General features: G+C 38.5%; 1 long non-coding RNA gene across 1 annotated transcript in view; it reads right to left on the bottom strand.

Annotated features, from left to right (window-relative positions):
• Window positions 1-243: 243 nt before the first annotated feature.
• The window catches only part of LOC129657492 (uncharacterized), a 76,323-nt gene continuing 56,137 nt past the window's right edge, over window positions 244-20,429 (bottom strand). Inside the window, exons 2-3 of the long non-coding RNA XR_008716762.1 lie at window positions 1,409-1,487; window positions 244-714 (exon numbers count right to left, since the gene is read on the bottom strand). This is a non-coding gene — a long non-coding RNA (uncharacterized LOC129657492). The remainder of the gene's footprint in view (window positions 715-1,408; window positions 1,488-20,429) is intronic.

The raw sequence follows: 20,429 nt of genomic DNA, 5'->3' as shown, positions 1-20,429 counted from the left end.
TCTAAAAATAGTGAGCTATATTTGATTTTAAGATGAATGTGAAAGATCTGAGCTACAAAATTCTGTATGTCTGAGTGTTTGTATTTAGATACTCTTGTGGCAGCATTCTCCCAGTTATATTAAAAATAAATAAGTTGCTATTTACTATTCTCAGCACTGTGCCAAGCATTTCAATCTTATATAATCCTTACAGAAACCCCATAAGAAAATGTATTTATTTTAGCTGTAATTTATTCCCCCAAAATACTACCTCAACTGGCATAAATAACAAACCCATTTATTATCTGAAGGAGTAAAACATATAAAGGTGTGTTGTCAGATATGCTATGAACAGGGCTCAAGGGATTTTCTTAATTTGCCTCTGGGTCATCTTTATCTTAAGCTACCTGCCCTCAGGGTTGCAAGAAAACTGCCATTAACTATTGAAACAATATCCATCGGAGTTTACTTTCAAAGGAGAAAGAAATCTTCCTCCCTTCCAGAATGGTGAAAGAAATAAATCTTTCCTTTTATTTTGAACCATATAACTCAGATTCCATACCCACAATTGGGTTTAAAGTGTGTCTCCAGGAGAATGTATATGCTAATTGGACTAAGCTTAACATAAGTCCATAAATCAATCACTGGGCTAGACAAATCAAGACCCAGTGCTGGAGATGGAGGTGGAATCACCTTTTCCCAAGTCCTCTGGGTTGCTTGGGGACAGAGTAGGACCTGAAAAAAATCAATAGAAGGCTTAAGAACTGTAGCAACATGTTATTTGTCATCAATACTGGGATACTTTTGAAAGTGACAAATGCTAAACTGAACGGAATGCCATTATAACAGACATAAACTGAAGCTATCCCATGCAAACAAGGACATATGATTACCCTACTTTTTGTACTGAGTTAACAATAAACATTTTCTACTACAAAGAGTAGTGTTATCATAGCCACCTTAGTAATCAAGGCACAAACTGTAGAATGGTCAACCACTTGCTTGTAATTACAAAGTATTGATCTGGGGTTAAAATTATCACAAGTATTTCATATTCACTTCTAGATGACTCAGTTGACCACAGAGCAGTTTATTTACCTTCTGATAAGCAGCACTTTTCAAATGATGTTTCTCAAATTGATTTATTTTCATTTACTCTCTTCTATGCTAATACTTCTCTGCTATTAAGTATTTTTACTTCTAATATTGAATAATTTAATCTGCATTGTGATCCTTTCTTCTCTAGAGAAGAAATACACCTTAGTGAGAGTCAAACAAAAGCAAACCAAACTATCGATTGGTGGCCTCATAAATAGCAGCACTGTGATACCGTACCAGCACTCTTCAGCTTCTGAGCACATCAGATATGAACTGACAAGTGTATATGCCCTGAAATGACATGCACACCAAATGCTAATAAAGTGCTTACCTTAAAAATCCAATTAGAAGTGAAATCATACTCCTTCTTTTAATTATTTGCAGGGAACGGGTCAGCCAAATATTCTCTCCTGTGGAATATAAGAAATTATTATAAGACCCACAGTGTGAATTTTTAGTTTAATGATATGTACTGCTTCCTTGCTTGATGTTAGCAAGAGAGATTTAAAATTTACTTTCAAATATTTACTCCAAAATCTGTGCCTATAGAACAGCTATTTCCTATCAAATACAAATTGCAAAATTTCTATAGTTGAGAGATATTCTAAACATCTCAGGACATTTCCAGTTCTCCTCTGAGCTGGAAAAAACTGTTATTTGAGAACACTTTAAAGCATAACATGTATTTCTCCAAATATCGTGGATGTCTCTTAGGTCAGCTGTTTTTTACAAGCCATTGAACACACAATAGATGTGGTCGCCCTTTCCAGCGTAGTACATATGATGGGTTACAAGTGATATAAGGAAAACAAGCCATCTCCTACTTGAAACTCCAAATATACCTAAATCAGTACAAATAGGATGAAATAAGTCTCTGAATATTTTCAAATGGACTGTCTGCAACAATTAGAACTGTTGCCAATCACTGTTTCTTCTCTGTCTCTGGGACCTTATCTAGAGTGATGTGAATTTTTGAGATATTTGCGTATGCCAGTATAGCAAAATTTACACGCCCATTACAGGAAGGAAGGGGGGCGGGAAGAGAGGGAAAGAAAAAAAAAAAAAAAAACGCACACACACACACACACACACAGAAGAATATATATTGACAAGGAGGGGAATCCACCTGCTCACCACCCTGTTTGGTGACACCTGGTTTATTAACTGATCTCTCGACGTCATTCTTGATTCTCCACTAACCTTTCTTTCTGTGCTATCACTTCTTTGTAAAGCACAAATTAGATCAGGTCTCTTTCTTAAATTCCATTAGTGCTCTGCTATTCCATCCCAATGTTTAGGCCACATGGCTGAGGAGGGCCCCAGCCTACTCGTTTTACCTTGTCATCCCCCTCCTCTTTCCACCTGGGTCATTTCCCCATCTTTGCCATGCTCCACATATTTTGGTTTTCACTTTCTCCTTCAATCATTACCATGTCTGTTCCCAACCTGTGTCTTTTGCATTTGGTGATTGCCTTTTTTTTTCTCCCTGTTTCTTTTTCCACTGCATAATTTCTAAATCTTCATGATGCTTATGCCAGCCTGCTCCTCATATCCAGGTTTGAACTTAAGTATTTCCGTTTCAGAGTCTCTGCTCCTGACCAACCAATACAAGACAACCAACATCTTTAAAGCACACAAAGTATCTTATCTTCTTTGTAGCACTTCTCAGTTCCTGAAATTATCTTAGTTTTGCTTGTGTTATTATCCCTCACCCATGAAAATGTAATTAACCTCATAGTAAGAAATTGTTCACTGTTACACCTCAGTCCTAGAATATGTTGTTGTTTAGTCACTAAGTCATGTCTGACTATTTTGTGACCCCATGGACTGTAACCCACCATATTCTTCTGTCCGTAGTATTTCCCAGGCAAGAATACTGGAGTGGGTTGCCATTTCCTTCTCCAGCAGATCTTCCCAACCCAGGGATTGAACCTGTGTCTCCTGAATTGCAAGCAGATTCTTTATCATCATGCCTCTAAATGAAGCTTAAAAAGGTTTCCCTGACCTAGAGAGGAACCCGGACCATGTGGTGAAAGCATTGAATCCTAGCCACTAGGCCACCAGGGAACTCTAGAGTATTACCTGGCACAAACTAAGTTTTATGAAACACTTTTGGACTATTCATTTGTCACCCACTTCTCAGTCCCACTTGACAATTAAAGTTGGTATTTCAGAATATACTCTATCAGTTATTTTCTTAGACATGCTTTGTTGTTGTTGTTCAGTCACTAACTCATGTCTGACTCTTTGGGACCCCATGGACTGCAGTACACCTGTTTCCTCTGTCTTTCATTGTCTCCTGGTGTTTGCTCATATTCATGTCCATTGAGTCAGCAACGCTATCTAACCATCTCATCCTCTGTTGCCTGCTTCTCCTTTTGCCTACAATCTTTCCCATCATCAGGAGCTTTTCCAAAGAGTTGTCACTTTGCCTCAGGTGGCAAGAGTATGGGAGCTTCAGCATCAGTCCTTCTGATGAGTAGTCAGGGTTGATTTCCTTTAGGATTGACTGGTTGGCTCTCCTTGCTGTCCAAGCGACTCTCCAGAGTCTTCTCCAGCACTACAGTTCAAAAGCATCAATTCTTGATGCTCAGCCTTCTTTACGGTCCAACTCTCACATTTGTATGTAACTACTGGAAAAGCCATAGCATGACTATATGGGCCTTTATCAGCAGTGATGTCTTTACTATGTAATATGCTAAGTTTGTCATAGCTTTCCTTCCAAGGAACAAACATCTTTCAATCTCTACATGCTTACAGATGAGCTTTGTGACTTTACATTAAATAGTACAGTGACCATGTCACTCTATTTAACTGATACAATATCTGATTTTACTATACATTATTTAACCATTCTTATGTTAATGAGCATTTAGGTCAGTTCAGTTCAGTCGCTCAATCATGTCTGACTCTTTGTGACCCCATGGACTGCAGTCCACCAGACTTCCCTATCCATCACCAACTCCTAGAGCTTGTTCAAACTCATATCCATCAAGTCAGTGATGCCATCTAACCATCTCATCCTCTGCCATTCCCTTCTCCTCCTGCCTTCAATCTTTCCCAGAATTAGGGTCTTTTCCAATGAGTCAGTTCTTCACATCAGGTGGCCAAAGTATTGGAGTTTCAGCTTCAGCATCAGTCCTTCCAATGAGTATTCAGGACTGATTTCCTTTAGGATGGACTGGTTTGATCTCCTTGCAGTCCAAGGGACTCTAAAGAGTCTTCTTCAACACCACAGTTCAAAAGCATCAATTCTTCGGTGTTCAGCTTTCTTTATGGTCCAACTCACATCTATACATGACTACTTGGAAAAACCATAGCTTTGACTAGATAGACCTTTGTCGGGAAAGTAATATCTCTGCTTTTTAACATGCTGTCTAGGTTTGTCATAGCTTTTCTCCCAGGGAGCAAGTGTCTTTTCATTTCATGGCTGCAGTCAACATCTAGAGTGATTTTGGAACCCAAGAAAATAAAGTCTTTCACTGTTTCCATTGTTTCCCCATCTATTTCCCATGAAGTGATAGGACCGGATGCCATGATCTTAGTTTTTTGAATGTTGATTTTAAGCCAGCTTTTTCACTCTCCTCTTTCACTTTCATCAGGAGGCTCTTCAGTTCCTCTTCACTTTCTGCCATAAGGGTGGTATCATCTGCATATCTGAGGTTATTGATATTTCTCCTGGCAATCTTGATTCCAGCTTGTGCTTCATCCAGCCCGGCATTTCACATGATATACTCTGCATAGAAGTTAAATAAGCAGGATGACAATATACAGCCTTGACGTACTCCTTTCCCAATTTGGAACCAGTCCATTTTTCCATGATTGTTTCTGTTTTTTCTTGACCTGCACACATATTTCTCAGGAGGCAGGGAAGGTGGTCTGGTATTTCCATTTCTTTAAGAATTTTCCACAGTTTGTGGTGATCCACACAAAGGCTTTGGCATAGTCAATAAAGCAGAAGTAGATGTTTTTCTGCAACTGTCTTGCTTTTTCAATGATCCAGCGGATGTTGGCAATTTCATCTCTGGGTCCTCTGCCTTTTCTAAATCCAGCTTATATATCTGGAAGTTCACGGTTCACATACTGTTGAAACCTGGCTTGGAGAATTTTGAGCATTACTTTGCTAGTGTGTGAGATGAGTGCAATTGAGCATTTAGGTAGTTTCTAATATTTTGATACTATAAAAATTTATTCTGCAAATAATATTGGTCACCTACTTTGTTTTGGTCATTATTCTAAGTATTGGGGAAACTCAATAAAAAGAAACATCTACCTTTGTGAAGCTTATATTCCCATGAAGAGAGGTATATAATAAGCATTTTATAGTATGTAAGAAGGTAATAAGTTCTATGAAAAAATACAATAAGGAAAAGAATAATGAGCATTTGAGTCTTTTAAGTTTAAAAGTTTTGCTTACTCATTTTTTACCTCTAAATTAATAACTATTAACAGTAAAAATGGGCTTCCCAGGTGGTGTTATTGGTAAAGAATCTGCCTGCTGTTGCAGGAGTCTTATGAGATGCAGTTTGATCCCTGGGTCAGGAAGATCCCCTGGAAGAGGGCATGGCAACCCACTCCAGTATTCTTGCCTTGAGAATTCCTGCGAACAGAGGAGCCTGGAGGGCTACAGTCCATGGGGTTCCAAAGAGTTAGACACACCTGAAGTTTTTTAGCACATATACACAGTAAAAATAAGGATAAATGTAGGAAGCTAGTTTTTTTCAAAATCTTTTGGGGTGAGCCCCTGTAAAGCTCTGAATCTGCTGCTTGTAAATCTATTATTTTTTGTTTTTTTCATTTTTATTCTGGATTCTTTTAGGACTTTCTTTTCCTTTGAGTTATAACATTTTATAAGGCTGTTATAAGTCTATCTTTCAGGGTTCTTGCATGGCTCTCAATCTGAAGACACTTTGTTTTGTTTATTCTACTGGTTCAGAGTTTTTTTCTATCATTCTTTATGTTACCACTTCCATTCTCCATATTTTGTCTGATTAGAAAACTTTTGAAAACCTTTAACAAAATTTGAGATTCTTTGCTGTATTCCTCATGTTTTTCATCACTTTGTCCATTTAGTTCTTATTCTACAAGAGACTTTCAGTTCAGTTGTTCAGGTCATTGGAGGGACTGATGTTGAAGCTGAAATTCCAATACTTTGTCCACCTGATGCAAAGAGTTGACTCATTTGAAAAGACCCTGATGCTGGGAAAGATTGAGGGCAGGAGGAGAAGGGGAAGACAGAGGATGAGATGATTGGATGGCATCACCGACTCAATGGACATGGGTTTGGGTGGACTCCGGGAGTTGGTCATGGACAGGGAGGCCTGTCACGCTGCGGTTCATGGGGTCGCAAAGAGTCTGACACGACCGAGTGACTGAACTGAACTGATGTGATCTGCCACGTACCCTCCTGTTATTTCACCCATGTATTGAGAGATTATTCTTCACACAGTTGCTTCTTATTTTCCAAATGAGATTGCAGAGTCACTTTCTGTGTAGTGCTGGGAACAGATTTTTTCATTTATAAATGGGAGTAGGATTTATACCTATACCTATGGCTGTTACAAGTTAACACTCAGCAACCTATAAATGTTAGATTTCTTTTAAAAGGATGAAAATAAGAGCCCATCAACAGCTATCAAAAATAATAAATTCTCATTGATATGAAACAAATTAGACTAATTTCAGATTTCCCTAATGTAGCAATGAATACCAGAACACACATTGGAGCAATGCCTTTAAAATCCTTAAAGAAAATGTGACTCAATGATTTTTATCCCCAGCCATTCAAGTATAAAGACAAGATAAAAAAATATTGAGCATTTAACAACTCAGTTCCTATGAGTCTTCATGAATAAGCTATTAAGGAATAAGTGTCAGTCAACTAAGAGATTAATGGTAAAAGTAGCAAAACTGTAAATTTCTAGGACTAAAAAAAAATGCAAGTACTATTATGGTTAATATTATAATTAAAAACATTGACAGTGTAATAATCCTATAACTAGCAGTTTGAGAATTCAAAAGTGACAAGAATTTTTGCAGTAGTGTAGATATGCCAAACTCCTCTTTTTATAAACAAAGATATTCATTTAAATATGATAAATCAAATAATAAAAAGGGTCTTATGGATGCTAATAAGAGCAATTAAGAATATCAACAAAAAACTTGGAGAAAAGCACAAAAGATCTAGCTATTTCAATGAAGTTGTTTGTTTGTTTGTTTTTTTCTAAAAAGGAGTTACTGCAAATGACTTAAAAAAATATTCTTCAGATGTTATTTAGAATGGGATAAATAAAACAGACATTTATGTGATTAAAACAAGATTTGATATAGCTTCACTACTTAAAGTTGGCTTCCCTGGTGGCTCAGACTGTAAAGAATCTGCTGCCAATGCAGGAGACCCACATTCGATCCTTGGGTCAGAAAGATCCCCTGGAGAAGAGAATGGTAACCCACTCCAGTATTCTTGCCTGGAGAAATCCAAGGACAGAGAAGCCTGGCAGGCTAGAGCCCATGGGGTCACAAAGAATTGGATATGACTGAGTGAATAACCAAATAGGAAAAGGAGTACGTCAAGGCTGTATATTGTTACCCTGCTTATTTAACTTATATGCAAGGTACATCATGAGAAACGCTGGACTGGAAGAAGCACAAACTGAAATCAAGATTGCCGGGAGAAATATCAATAACCTCAGATATGCAGATGACACCACCCTTATGGCAGAAAGTGAAGAGGAACTAAAAAGCCTCTTGATGAAAGTGAAAGAGAAGAGTGAAAAAGTTGGCTTAAAGCTCAACATTCAGAAAACGAAGATCATGGCATCTGGTCCCATCACTTCATGGGAAATAGATGGGGAAACAGTGGAAACAGAGCCAGACTTTATTTTGGGGGGCTCCAAAATCACTGCAGATGGTGATTTCAGCCATGAAATTAAAAGACGCTTACTCCTTGGAAGGAAAGTTATGACCAACCTAGATAGCATATTCAAAAGCAGAGACATTACTTTGCCAACAAAGGTCTGTCTAGTCAAGGATGTGGTTTTTCCTGTGGTCATGTATGGATGTGAGAGTTGGACTATGAAGAAAGCCGAACGCCAAACAATTGATGCTTTTGAACTGTGGTGTTGGAGAAGACTCTTGAGAGTCCCTTGGACTGCAAGGAGATCCAACCAGTCCATTCGAGAGGAGATCAGCCCTGGGTGTTCATTGGAAGGACTGATGCTAAAGCTGAAACTCCAATACTTTGGCTACCTCATGCGAAGAGTTGACTCATTGGAAAAGACTCTGATGCTGGGAGGGATTGAGGGCAGGAGAAGGGGATGACAGAGGATGAGATGGCTGGATGGCATCACCGACTCGATGGACATGAGTTTGAGTAAACTCTGGGAGTTGGTGATGGACAGGGAGGCCTGGCATGCTGCAATTCATGTGGTCGCAAAGAATCGGACATGACTGAGCGACTGAACTGAACTGAGTGAATAACACATAATAATTATAATTAAGGTATAGAAATGATAAAGCAATACAAATAAAAGTAATATAATCTAATAAAACTGAATAATGAAGGGAAGGAAAGGAGGGACAAGAACTAGAAACATAAAGAGTCAGAATTTACTCATGGTACAGAAACAATAAATGCTATAAATAAAGAGACTTATACACATATTCTGCCTCTGCCATTAGCAGATGGGCTATAGTTCCTAAGTCAGCTAAAGTCCTCTGTACTCTACTTAGTTACAGAGCATTAGTTAAAGATGTGTGCATTACTAATGTATGGAAATTAATAGTTTTAAAAGAGACATAATCAAGTTTCTGTGGGGCAGGATTTTAAGAGCAGTGCAGTGGGCAGCAGTTTTGCGGTTTCTCATGAGGTTGTATTTAGACATGACCTGTAGCGGCAGTTGTCTTTAGGCTGACTAGGTCTGAAGAATCTTTTTTCAAGGTGATTCAGCCTCATGGTTGTCAAGCTGATGATGGCAAGTTGGTTTCTTTCAACGGTGAACTCTCCATGAGCCTGCCTGAGTGTCCTTATTACAATGGCTGGCTTACCCACTTCAGTACTCCCAAATGTCCAAGGCAGGAGCTAGAACACCCTGAGGTAGTCGAGGTCAGACACATTCTCGTCCACTGTGCTCTGCTGAATACACAGGTCAGACCTTTTTTTTTTTTTTTTAATGAGGAAAGGGCTGAGGTGAGGGCCACTGAGACCCACTTCAGAGAGTGAAAAACCACTTGAGATTTGTTCAAACTGGGCACATGGTGAATTCTGTTGAATTCAGGTCATAAGGCCTGCCCAGATTCAAACTGTGGGAGAACAGGCTCCACATTCTAATGGAAGGATATCCAAGATCACATTGTACAGAATGTAGATATCAGGAGGGTAATAGTTATGGGCATTTTTTGCCAAAAAAATCTATCAAAATTTCCTACATAACCTAAATGTAAATAAACTTAAGATGATACTTATAACTCAGCTGATAATTATGAGAATTAAGAGAAGAAAGATCTAATTGTTAGTTTGCACAACTCTGATGTTTCTCTTGTGTGACTTATGTTGTGCTCTTTAATGCACTTTCATTTTTCAAAAGTGTTACAGTAAATTGGTGCTTTCATTATCTTCCACACAATGCTAGAGTAATTCCCAATTTGCCTCTTTGTGAAGATTAAGTTCCTGATCACAAATTTTAAGGTCTTTCACTAATTGGAAAATTGACAGCTCATCACTTCCCAATGGCCACTTAATTGACATATTGTCATTTTACTGTTTTGAAAGTCACAGAAAATAAAACACATTGAAAGTGAAAGCGTTAGCTCCTCAGTCGTGTCTGACTCCCACCAGGCTACCCTGTCCATGGAGTTCTCCAGGCAAGAATCCTGGAGTAAGGAGCCATTCCATTCTCCAGGGAATCTTCCCTACCCAAGGATTGAATTCAGGTCTCCTGCATTGCAGGCAGGTTCTTTACTGAGCCACCAGAGAAGCACATACAACATATTACTGAAACATAATCCAATATAAATATCAATCATCCCTGACATATAATAAAACTCAAGCCTTTACCGCTAATACCCTCTTCCAATGAATGTATACACATGCGCATGCATGCACACACATCTCTGTATGTAGCCATATTTTGTTTTCTGTGAGTTTATGAATTCTAGTTATTTTTAGTTTCATTTTGTTTTTCCTCCTATTTGATTTTTAGGTGAAGGGTGTGACTATTTTAAACTTCCTAAGATGGATCAAATGGACCTTATGAATAAAAGTCTCCTAACAAATATCCAGATATCCTGGAGGGTGAAGTCAAGTGGGCCTTAGGAAGCATCAATACAGACAAAACTAGTGATGATGGAATTTCAGCTGAGCTATTTCAAATCCTAAAAGATGTTGCTGTGAAAGTGCTGCACTCAATATGCCAGCAAATTTGGAAAACTCAGCAGTGGACACAGGACTGGAAAAAGCCAGTTTTCATTCCAATCACAGCTAAAGGCATTTGCAAATAATGTTTAAAGTACCATACAGTTGGCTTATTTTATGTGCTATTAAGGTAATGCTCAAAATCCTCCAAGCTAGGCTTCAACACGACATGAACCAAGAACTTTCAATGTACAAGCTGGATTTAGAAAAGGCAGAGGAACCAGATCAAATTGTCAACATCTGCTTGGTCATAGAAAAAGCAAGGGAATTACAAAAAACGTCTACTTCTGCTTCATTGACTATGTGAAAGCCTTTGACAGTGTGGATCACAATAAACTGTGGAAATACTTAAAGAGATGGGAATAATACCAGACCACCATACCTGTTTCCTGAGAAATTTGTATGCAATTCAAGAAGCAACAATTAGAACTGGACATGGAACAACAGACTGCTTCAAAATTGGAAAAGGAGTATGTCAAGGCTGTATATTGTCACCCTGCTTACTTAACTTATAGTAGAGTACATCATGCGAAGTGCCAGGCTGGATGAACCACAAGCTGAAATCAAGATTGCAGGGAGAAATATCAACAAGCTCATATATGCAGAAGATACAACGCTAATGTCAGAAAGTAAAGAGGAACTAAAGAGCTTCTTGGTGAAGGTGAAAGAGGAGAGTGAAAAAGCTGGCTTAAAACTCAACATTCAAAAAATCACAGCATCTGGTCCCATCACTTCATGGCAAATAGTTGGGGAAAAAGTGGAAACAGTGATAGATTTTTATTTTCTTGGGCTCCAGAATCACTGTGGACAGTAACTGCAGCCATAAAATTAAAAGCCTTGCTCTTTGGAAGGAAAGCTATCACAAACCTAGACAGTAATATTAAAAAGCAGAGACATCACTTTGCTGACAAAGCTCCATCTAGTCAAAGCTATGGTTTTTCTGGTAGTCATGTATGGATGTGAGAGCTGGAGTATAAAGAAGGCTGAGTGCTGAAGAATTGATGCTTTTGAATTGTGCTGGAGAAGACTTTTGGGCTTCAAGGAGATGCCCTTGGACTGCAAGGAGATCCAATCTGTCCATCTTAAAGGTAATCATCCCTGAAAATTCACTGGAAGGACTGACGCTGAAGCTGAAGCTCCAATACTTATGGCCACCTGATACAAAGAACTGACTCATTGGAAAAGACCCTGATACTGGGAAAGACTGAGGGAAGCAGAAGGGAGTGACAGAGGATGAGATGGTTGGATGACATCAACATATTCAGTTCAATTCAGTCGCTCATTTGTGTCTGACTTTTTGAGACCTCATGGACTGCAGCACACACCAGGCCTCCCTGTCCATCACCAACTCCCAGAGTTTACTCAAACTCATGATCAATGTGTTAGGTAATTAGAATAGGAAAAAGGAGTCCAGAAGGGTGGTGGCTAAAAGACAAAGAAGGGAAAAGCCCAAGAAAATAGAACAAAGGAAGGTCCGAGGACTGGAGTGAGAACCTCAGGTAAAACAAACAGCCCTCCTGTCTAGCCCAATTTACATAGGGTAGGCTCAGGGGGAGAAGAAAAAAAAACGTATTAAAAAGAGGAGCCAAAACTGAGCCAGAGGCTTCTCTTCTCTTCGTTGTCTTTTGGGTACACCTGCCCTCATGCTCAAGGATATATTGTAGCTCAGCTGGTAAAGAATCCGCCTGCAATGTGGGAGACCTGGGTTCGATCCCTGGGTTCAGAAGATCCCCTGGAGAAGCCAAAGGCTACCCACTCCAATGTTCTGGCCTGGAGAATTCCATGGACTGTATAGTCCGTGGGGTCACAAAGAGTCGGACACAACTGAGCGACTTTCACTTCACTTGCCAAATGAAACAGAGCTGTAACACGGAGCTGTAACAGTGGTCCATCCATCACTTCAAATTTTTGCTGGAGCAAGACAGAACCAAGGAAATTACCAACTCCTTCACCCCACCCCCCCACCCCAACTAATGGGTATGAAGTTTGAGCAAACTCTGGAAGACAGTGAAAGACAGGGAAGTCTGGCATGCCATGGGGCCATAAAAAGTTGGGCATGGCCTGGCAACTGATCAACAACAATAACAAATGTAGACTGATTTTTTTATTAGGCTGCATCTCTTATAATTAAGATGACAAAGATTGAAGCATTGGAAAAACTGAACAAATTAATAAAAGTATGACTACTACTGGGTTTAGCACTCTGTCTTTATTCAACAGACTATCACTTGAGACAATTCCACTATTTAATGAACCAAGTTAACTTTTGTCATTTCGATTCATGAAGAATTCTAGAAGAAAACAAAGTAATTAAACATTTTTATCATCCTTATTAGACAAACTAAGATTTTTTCCTATCAAAATCCTGATGAGTGATAAATACATATACCTGGAAAAGACTTAATAGGTCATCAAGGCCAGGATTGACAAACATTTTCTTAAAGGTGCAGAGAGTAAATACATAGGCATACAGGTTATATGAGCTCTGTCATAGCTACTCAAATTAACTGTGAATTAAGTTGTAGACCACATATAAATGAATGAGAATGGATGTGATTCAATAAAACCTCATTTACCACACCAGGTCCAAGGGCCTTACTCTGCTAACCTATGACGTAGTCCAACATTTTTTCAAATGTGGAAACTCTCATACAATAGTGAAATGAGTTGCCTAAGGGCACATAGTACTTATAAAAGAACTAGAAAAAGAACAGGTCTTTTGTACTCCTACCTAGGAAGGTGTCAAAGTTAAATGCCAAAATTTATAGCTTAAAAATGTGTGTGGCACAGGCCTATATGTGTAGATGCCCATATGGTTCAGGTGAGTATATCTGAGTGCCTGTCAGTGGCACCAGCGGCAACAGTAGTTTATGCAGTGATAGCAGTAGAAGAAGAACAGTCGGTGACATCTAGCAAAAGCAAACCATAGGAGTAAAATATAAAAATAGTGTAACTACACACGCTGAGAAGGCATTTTCCTTGTGTGGCAGTTCTTTTGAAGAGATATTAGAACTTATCCCTGGAGATTAATATAGATACTCACTTCTTTATGTTGGCTTATTTGATATTATTTTGGAAAGTACCAATTTGTTCTGCACACTAGAGTGAAAGAGTGAATGGCTCCTCCACCGCTTCCATAGCTGCCAGTAGACTAATCCTGAGCCTTGGAGAAATGTTTTGTTTTGTTTTTTCTTTAGAATAAATATTCAGACAAAACCCTTTTAGCTCTAGATATGGTAAAGATAAAAAGAGAGAAAGAGAGAAAATCTTCTTGACAGTTAAATATATCAGAATCAAAGATGAAGAGATTTTGGATCAAATACCTACTACTGATAAATCAAAGGGAAAATGCTAATGATAGCAATTTAAAATTGGTGGATAATATATTAGGTGATTGATCCAGAGTCATATAATTTGATTAAAGTTTGATCTGAACAATTCATGTTTCAGTTATTCAGTGAATCTGTTTATGTGAAGAAAAATTTATTAGCAGTAGTAGTTCCCACTTTTCTCCACAATTTGCTAGTGGAAACCATGCCATATAAATGAAACTGACTTCTCATAGAAAAGTTATAACTAAATGTTGCCTTCCTAATCAATGTCCTAGCAACAAATAAATCACATATATGCCCAGGAGTGTCATAAAACTAGAGCTATTACATTTATAAAAATCTTAATATTTTACTGGGTAAAATTATGCAACAAATATTATAAAATGGACACATGTTCAATGTGCATATGTTCAATTGTTTCTAATTTAAAGTTTGGATAACAGCCCATAAATACACAACTTGGTTACATTGGACAGGTAACCCCAAACTATTATGTTTCTCATAAATAACATTAAACATTTGATTAACAATCTTTTTGCCCTCATAGAGCTTAGAACTTTGTTGGAAAATTACTTATTAGAGGTATATCTCTCCAATTAAAATCTATACTTTATTCCCAATCTATATGTAATTAGGAAATGGCAACCCACTCCAGTGTTCTTGCCTGGAGAATCCCATGGACAGAGGGACCCAGTGGGGCTGTGGTCTATGGGGTTGCAAAGAGTCAGACATGACTAAGCAACTAACACACAACACACATATGTAATTACTAAAAGATACATTCACAATATTTTCAACATCTTCAGGTTTTCTGTCATTATTTTAGCAAATATCATATATCTTCACAAAAATATGTTTTTAAATATAAGTAATAATCTAGTTTATATTCTCTTTACCTTTTCTTAACTCTTCATTATATCCAAAACTGACCAATCTCATTCAAATAGAAGGCCCCAGTGAATAATAAGTGGTGTAAAGCCTTGGTTTGTTGAGCTATCAGAAAACTTCACTCGAGCTACAGAAGCAAAGATCAGATCATCATCAGGGGATTTTCAAACCTGAAATAAATCTTAGAGAGTTGCTAGTAGAGGATTAATGTATTGTCATAGAACTGCAACCATGCTTTAAAATTTGGTATTAGAGAAAACGTAAATGAAAAATTCAAATATTTAACGGATGGATGTTAGGCATTAAGTGTACTCGTTGCATAGCTATTAAAATCAAACCATGAAAAGTAAATCTAATGGGACTTCTGTCCACAAGAATGCATAGATCTACTTCTCCTAGCTCTTTCCTGCTAAACATAGCTGTAAAGCCAGAAATAATTTACCTGACAACAAAAGGAGAATTCTGAAAGATAATGAAAATGCAAACTGGTTTTGGATCCTAGGATTAGAGGAAAAACACAGCAGCAGGGTGTCTTATGCTATTTCCACCAAACAGAAGGACCCTTACACTCAGCATTTGCCAACCCCAACCTAGCAATGGAAGGCAGGGCAACTAGGCCCATTTTTTCTTCTGAGATCAAATACAAGTCCTCTGTGAATACTAGACAAAACTGACATCACAGAAAGGGGATCAATAAAAAACCCTACCAAAAGAAAGCATCCAGGGGAAGCACTATCCTCCACCAGGCTAAGACTCTCGTCTTCCTGTAAGCATACTGGGGACAGTGGGCAGAAACAGCAGGAGAGACTCTGTTACAATAAGAAGCCTGGCTTGGGAAGCATCTTTAATCCTGAGATACTGCTTTTATTCCCAGAAATACTGGGTGGTCAAGAGAAACCAGTAGAATCAACAAAAGGGACCAAGCCATAGCAAGGAGTTTTCCCAGAATGTCTCTTTTATCAGATTTTCACTGCCTCTCCCCTATAGGAGAAATGAGGTCAGGTGGGCAAGAGGCAGAAAGGACTTCTATGAACTGAATGTTTGTGACCCTTCAAAATTCTTTGGTGGATCCCTCATCCTCAGTGTGGTGATATTTAGAGGTAGAACATTTGGGAGGTAACTAGGTTAAATAAGGCCATGAAGGTGGAGCCTCCATGATGGGGTTGGTGTCCTGACAAGGAGATAAAAGGACCAGAGCTCTCTCTTTCTCTCTCTCTACCCTGTGAGGAGACAGCAAGAAAACTGCCACCAATTCACCAGGAAGAAGGCCCTCACCAAAAACCAGACATGCTGGCACTGACTATAGAACTTTCAGTTTCCAGAACTGTGAGAAATAAATGTTTGCTGTTGAAGTCATTAAGTTTATGGTTTTTTGTTATAGCAATCAGAAAAGAATAAGACAAAGGACCCAACCACAGTAACCAGCTGCCCAGGAAACCCCTCCCTGTCCTGAGGCATCAGCTCTAGTGGGCAGGGTGAGCAAGATTCACCCAGTTACAACAAGTTGCCAGACCTGTGAAGTCTCTGTTACACTGTAGGCCTATAAATCCCTTTCTTTTCCCAGAAAAACTGGGAAGTAGGAGGCATGAGTAGGGGATCCCCTGCCAACCTTGTCTATTTTGAGGCACACAACAACTGGGATGAGAATCCCATTCTACACCCTCAAGCAATGTCAGCAGAGACAGTTGGGAACCCCAGTAGCACCAATAAACCAAGCAGACCAAATTAACACCACAAAGGCTCTGAAATTTAAACTGCCATTAGAAGTATAGCTCAAAAGGGTAGGCCAAAACTTAAATGGGGCAACTACTTATTTAAAAATAAAAATTAAATAGAACTTAGAGTTTCCTCAACCCAGTCAAAAAGTGGGCAGAAGACCTAAACAGATCTTTCTCCAAAGAAGATATACAGATGGCTGATAAACACATTTAAAGATGCTCAACATCACTCACTAGTAGAGAAATGCAACTCAAAAACTACATTGAGAAATCATCTTATACAGTCAAAATGGCTACCATCAAAAAATCTACCAAAAATAAATGCCGGAGAGGGTGTGGAGAAAAGGAAATTCTCTTGCACTGTTGGTGGGAATGCAAACTGATATGGCTACTCTGGAGAACAGTATGAAGACTCCTTAAAACCTAGGAATAAAGCTACCATATGACCCAACAATTCCACTGCTAGGCGTATACCTTGAGGAAACCATAATGGAAAAACACACATGTACCCCAATGTTCATCGCAGCACAATTTACAATAGCTAGGACATGGAGGCAACCTAGATGTCCATCAAGAGAGGAATGGATAAAGAAGTTGTGGTACATATATATGATGGAGTATTACTCAGCCAAAAAAGGAATGCATTTGAGTCCGTTCTAATGAGGTTGATGAACCTAGAGCCTATTATACAGAGTGAAGTAAGTCAGAAAGAGGAAAACAAATATTGTATATGAATGCATATATATGGAATCTAGAACGATGGTACTGATGAACCTATTTTTAGTGTAGTAGTGGAGAGGCAGACTAGAACAGACTTGTGGACACAGTCATGGAAGGAGAGGTTGGGACAAATTGAGAGAGTAGCATTGAATCATATACATTGCCATATGTCAATTAGATAGCCAGATGGAATTTACTGTATGACACAGGAAGCTCAAATCAGGCGCTTGTGACAACCTGGAGGGGTGGGGTGGGAGTTGGGAGGGAGGTTAAGTAGAGAGGGGACATATGTATACCTATGGTTGATTCATGTTGATGTATGGCAGAAATCAACACATAATTGTAAAGCAATTATCCTCCAATTAAAATAAATTAAATTTAAATTAAAAAATTAAATAAAACTCAGAATTTCCTAACATAACAGGTAAAATTTTCAGGATACAGTAATGAAATCATGTGTTGCACCAAGAAATAAGACAATCACAACTTGAATGAGAAAGAATGATCTGATGTAAATATTAAGATCAGTAAGATGTTGAGATTATCTGATAAGGATTTTCAGTCAGCCATGGTTAATTATACTTCAATAGTCAATGAAAAACTATTTTAAACCAAATAAAAAATGAAATATCATAGCAAAAGAGAGAGAGAGAGACCATGCACATGAGAGATAATTTTTTTTAAAAAAAATGAAAACATCATGTTTAAAAAAAAAAAACCTTCACTGGATGGGTACAGTAGTAGACCAGAGATTAGAGATAGTAAATTGAGGACAGATCATAGAATTCTCCCAATCTGAACAACAAAGGAAAAAATAGACAAAAAAATTTGAGCAGAGATTCAGGGCCTGTGGGACAATACAAAAGATGCAATATTCATATCATCAGAGTTCTAGAAGGAGAAAACAGAGGGAGTCTAAAAGAGTGCTTGAAAAGTAATGACTAAAAACTTCCCAGATCTGGCAAAAGACGCAAACCTACAGATCCAAGAAGTTGAGCAAACTCCAACAAAACAAATCCAAAGAAATTCATGCCAAGGCATATCTTAAACTTAAAAAAAAAAAAAAGACAAAAATATTGAAAGCAAAGAGAAAGATATGCAATATTAACTATACAGGAATATCAATTCAGATGATGGTACATTTCTCATCTGAAATTTTGGAGGCCAAAGGGAGTACATTTTTTTAGTTCTGAAAGAAAAAGCTATAAACCACAAATTCTATATATGGCAAAATTATACTGCAAGAACAAAAAAGAAACAAAGACATTCTCAAACAAAAGAAAACTAAAGAATTTATCACTAGCAAATCTCCCCTTCAAGACTGGCCAAAAGTTCTTCAAGGAAAAATAAGATAACAAAATAAAGAATTTTGGAACATCTAGAAGGAAGAAAGATCAATGCAAAGAGAAGAAAGATGCATACATACATAATCCTTTCCTCATGAGTTTTATAAATCATATTTTCTAACTTTTACAAATTATAATATCTGAAACTCAAGGCATTGATATTTAAGACTGGGAAATAAAGACACTTAATTGGAAAAAATACTTCCACCCTTCACTCAGTTAAGTTGCTCAGTCGTGTCTGACTCTTTGCAATCCCATGGACTGTAGCCTACCAGGCTCCTTCATCCATGGAATTTTCCAGGCAAGGGTACTGGAGTGCGTTGCCATTTCTTTCTCTACCCTTCACTGCTGCTGCTGCTGCTAAGTCGCTTCAGTCGTGTCCGAATCTGTGCTACTCCATAGACGGCAGCCCACCAGGCTCCCCCGCCCCTGGGATTCTCCAGGCAAGAATGCTGGAGTGGGTTGCCATTTCCTTCTCCAATGCATGGAAATGAAAAGTGAAATTGAAGTCCCTCAGTCTTGTCCGACTCCTCGCGACCCTTTACTGCTGCTGCTGCTAAGTCGCTTCAGTCATGTCCGACTCTGTGTGACCCCATAGACGGCAGCCCACCAGGCTCCCCCGTCCCTGGGATTCTCCAGGCAAGAACACTGGAGGGGGTTGCCATTTGCTTTTCCAATGCATCAAAGTGAAAAGTGAAAGTGAAAGTGAAGTCGCTCAGTCGTGTCCGACTCTTCACGACCCCATGGACTGCAGCCTACCAGGCTCCTCCATCCATGGGATTTTCCAGACAGGAGTACTGGAGTGGGGTGCCATTGCCTTCTCCGGACCCTTCACTAGAAGTACTTAAAAGTTTATACCAGTATATTATGATAAGTCATGCCTGTGTATATGTGTATATAGTAATGCTTAGAGCAACTCCAATAAAAGCTATACAAAGAGATACACTTTAAAAAAACTACAGATAAATCAAGATTGAATCCTTTAAAATGTTCAAGTAATCAACAGGAAGGCAGGAAAGGAGATATAAGGGGAAATGAATGAGAACCAAACAGGATACATAGAAAACAAATATTAAAACAGCAACATATCAATAATTATTTTACAAGTAAATAGGACACTAATCTAAAAACAGAGATTATCACAGTGGATAAATAAACACAATTCAATTTTATGCTGCTTGTAAAAACTCTTCAAATTTAACATAAGCAAAAAGACAAAAAATATATGCTGCTGCTGCTAAGTCACTTCAGTCGTGTCCGACTCTGTGCAACCCCATAGACGGCAGCCTACCAGGCTCCACCGTCCCTGGGATTCTCCAGGCAAGAACACTGGAGTGGGTTGCCATTTCCTTCTCCAGTGCATGAAAGTGAAAAGTGAAAGGCAAGTCGCTCAGTCGTGTCCGACCCTCAGCGAACCCATGGACTGCAGCCTACCAGGCTCCTCCATCCATGGGATTTTCCAGGCAAGAGTACTGGAGTGGGGTGGGTAAACACCAATCAACAAAAGGCAACAGGGGCTGTATTAATATCAGATAAAGTAAACTTAAGAGCAAAGAGAATTACTGGGGACAAATATGGACAAATATATACAAGCATATAAAAATAAAAATATAATGAAAAATATCAAAATATCAATCTACTAGAATGAATCAAACCAAAGAGTCTGAAAATACAGGAAGCAAAGCTGATACTGCTGAAAGAAGAAACTAACCCACAGTTATAGTTAGGGACTTACACAGCTCTCTATCTCAAGAATAGATAAAATTACCAGACAGAAAATCAGTAAGAAAAAAGAAGATTCAAATCATGTAATCAATCAATAGGATCTAATTCACATACATAGAACAATTCATTTAATAATAATAAAATACACTTTTTTCATGCACTCATGAAACAAACACTCACCAAGACAGACCATATCCTAAGCCATAAAACA

The sequence above is a fragment of the Bubalus kerabau genome, chromosome 7 (genome assembly GCF_029407905.1).
Source record: "Bubalus kerabau isolate K-KA32 ecotype Philippines breed swamp buffalo chromosome 7, PCC_UOA_SB_1v2, whole genome shotgun sequence".
Taxonomy (NCBI): domain Eukaryota; kingdom Metazoa; phylum Chordata; class Mammalia; order Artiodactyla; family Bovidae; genus Bubalus; species Bubalus kerabau.
This window is presented reverse-complemented; position numbering and strand designations above follow the sequence as displayed.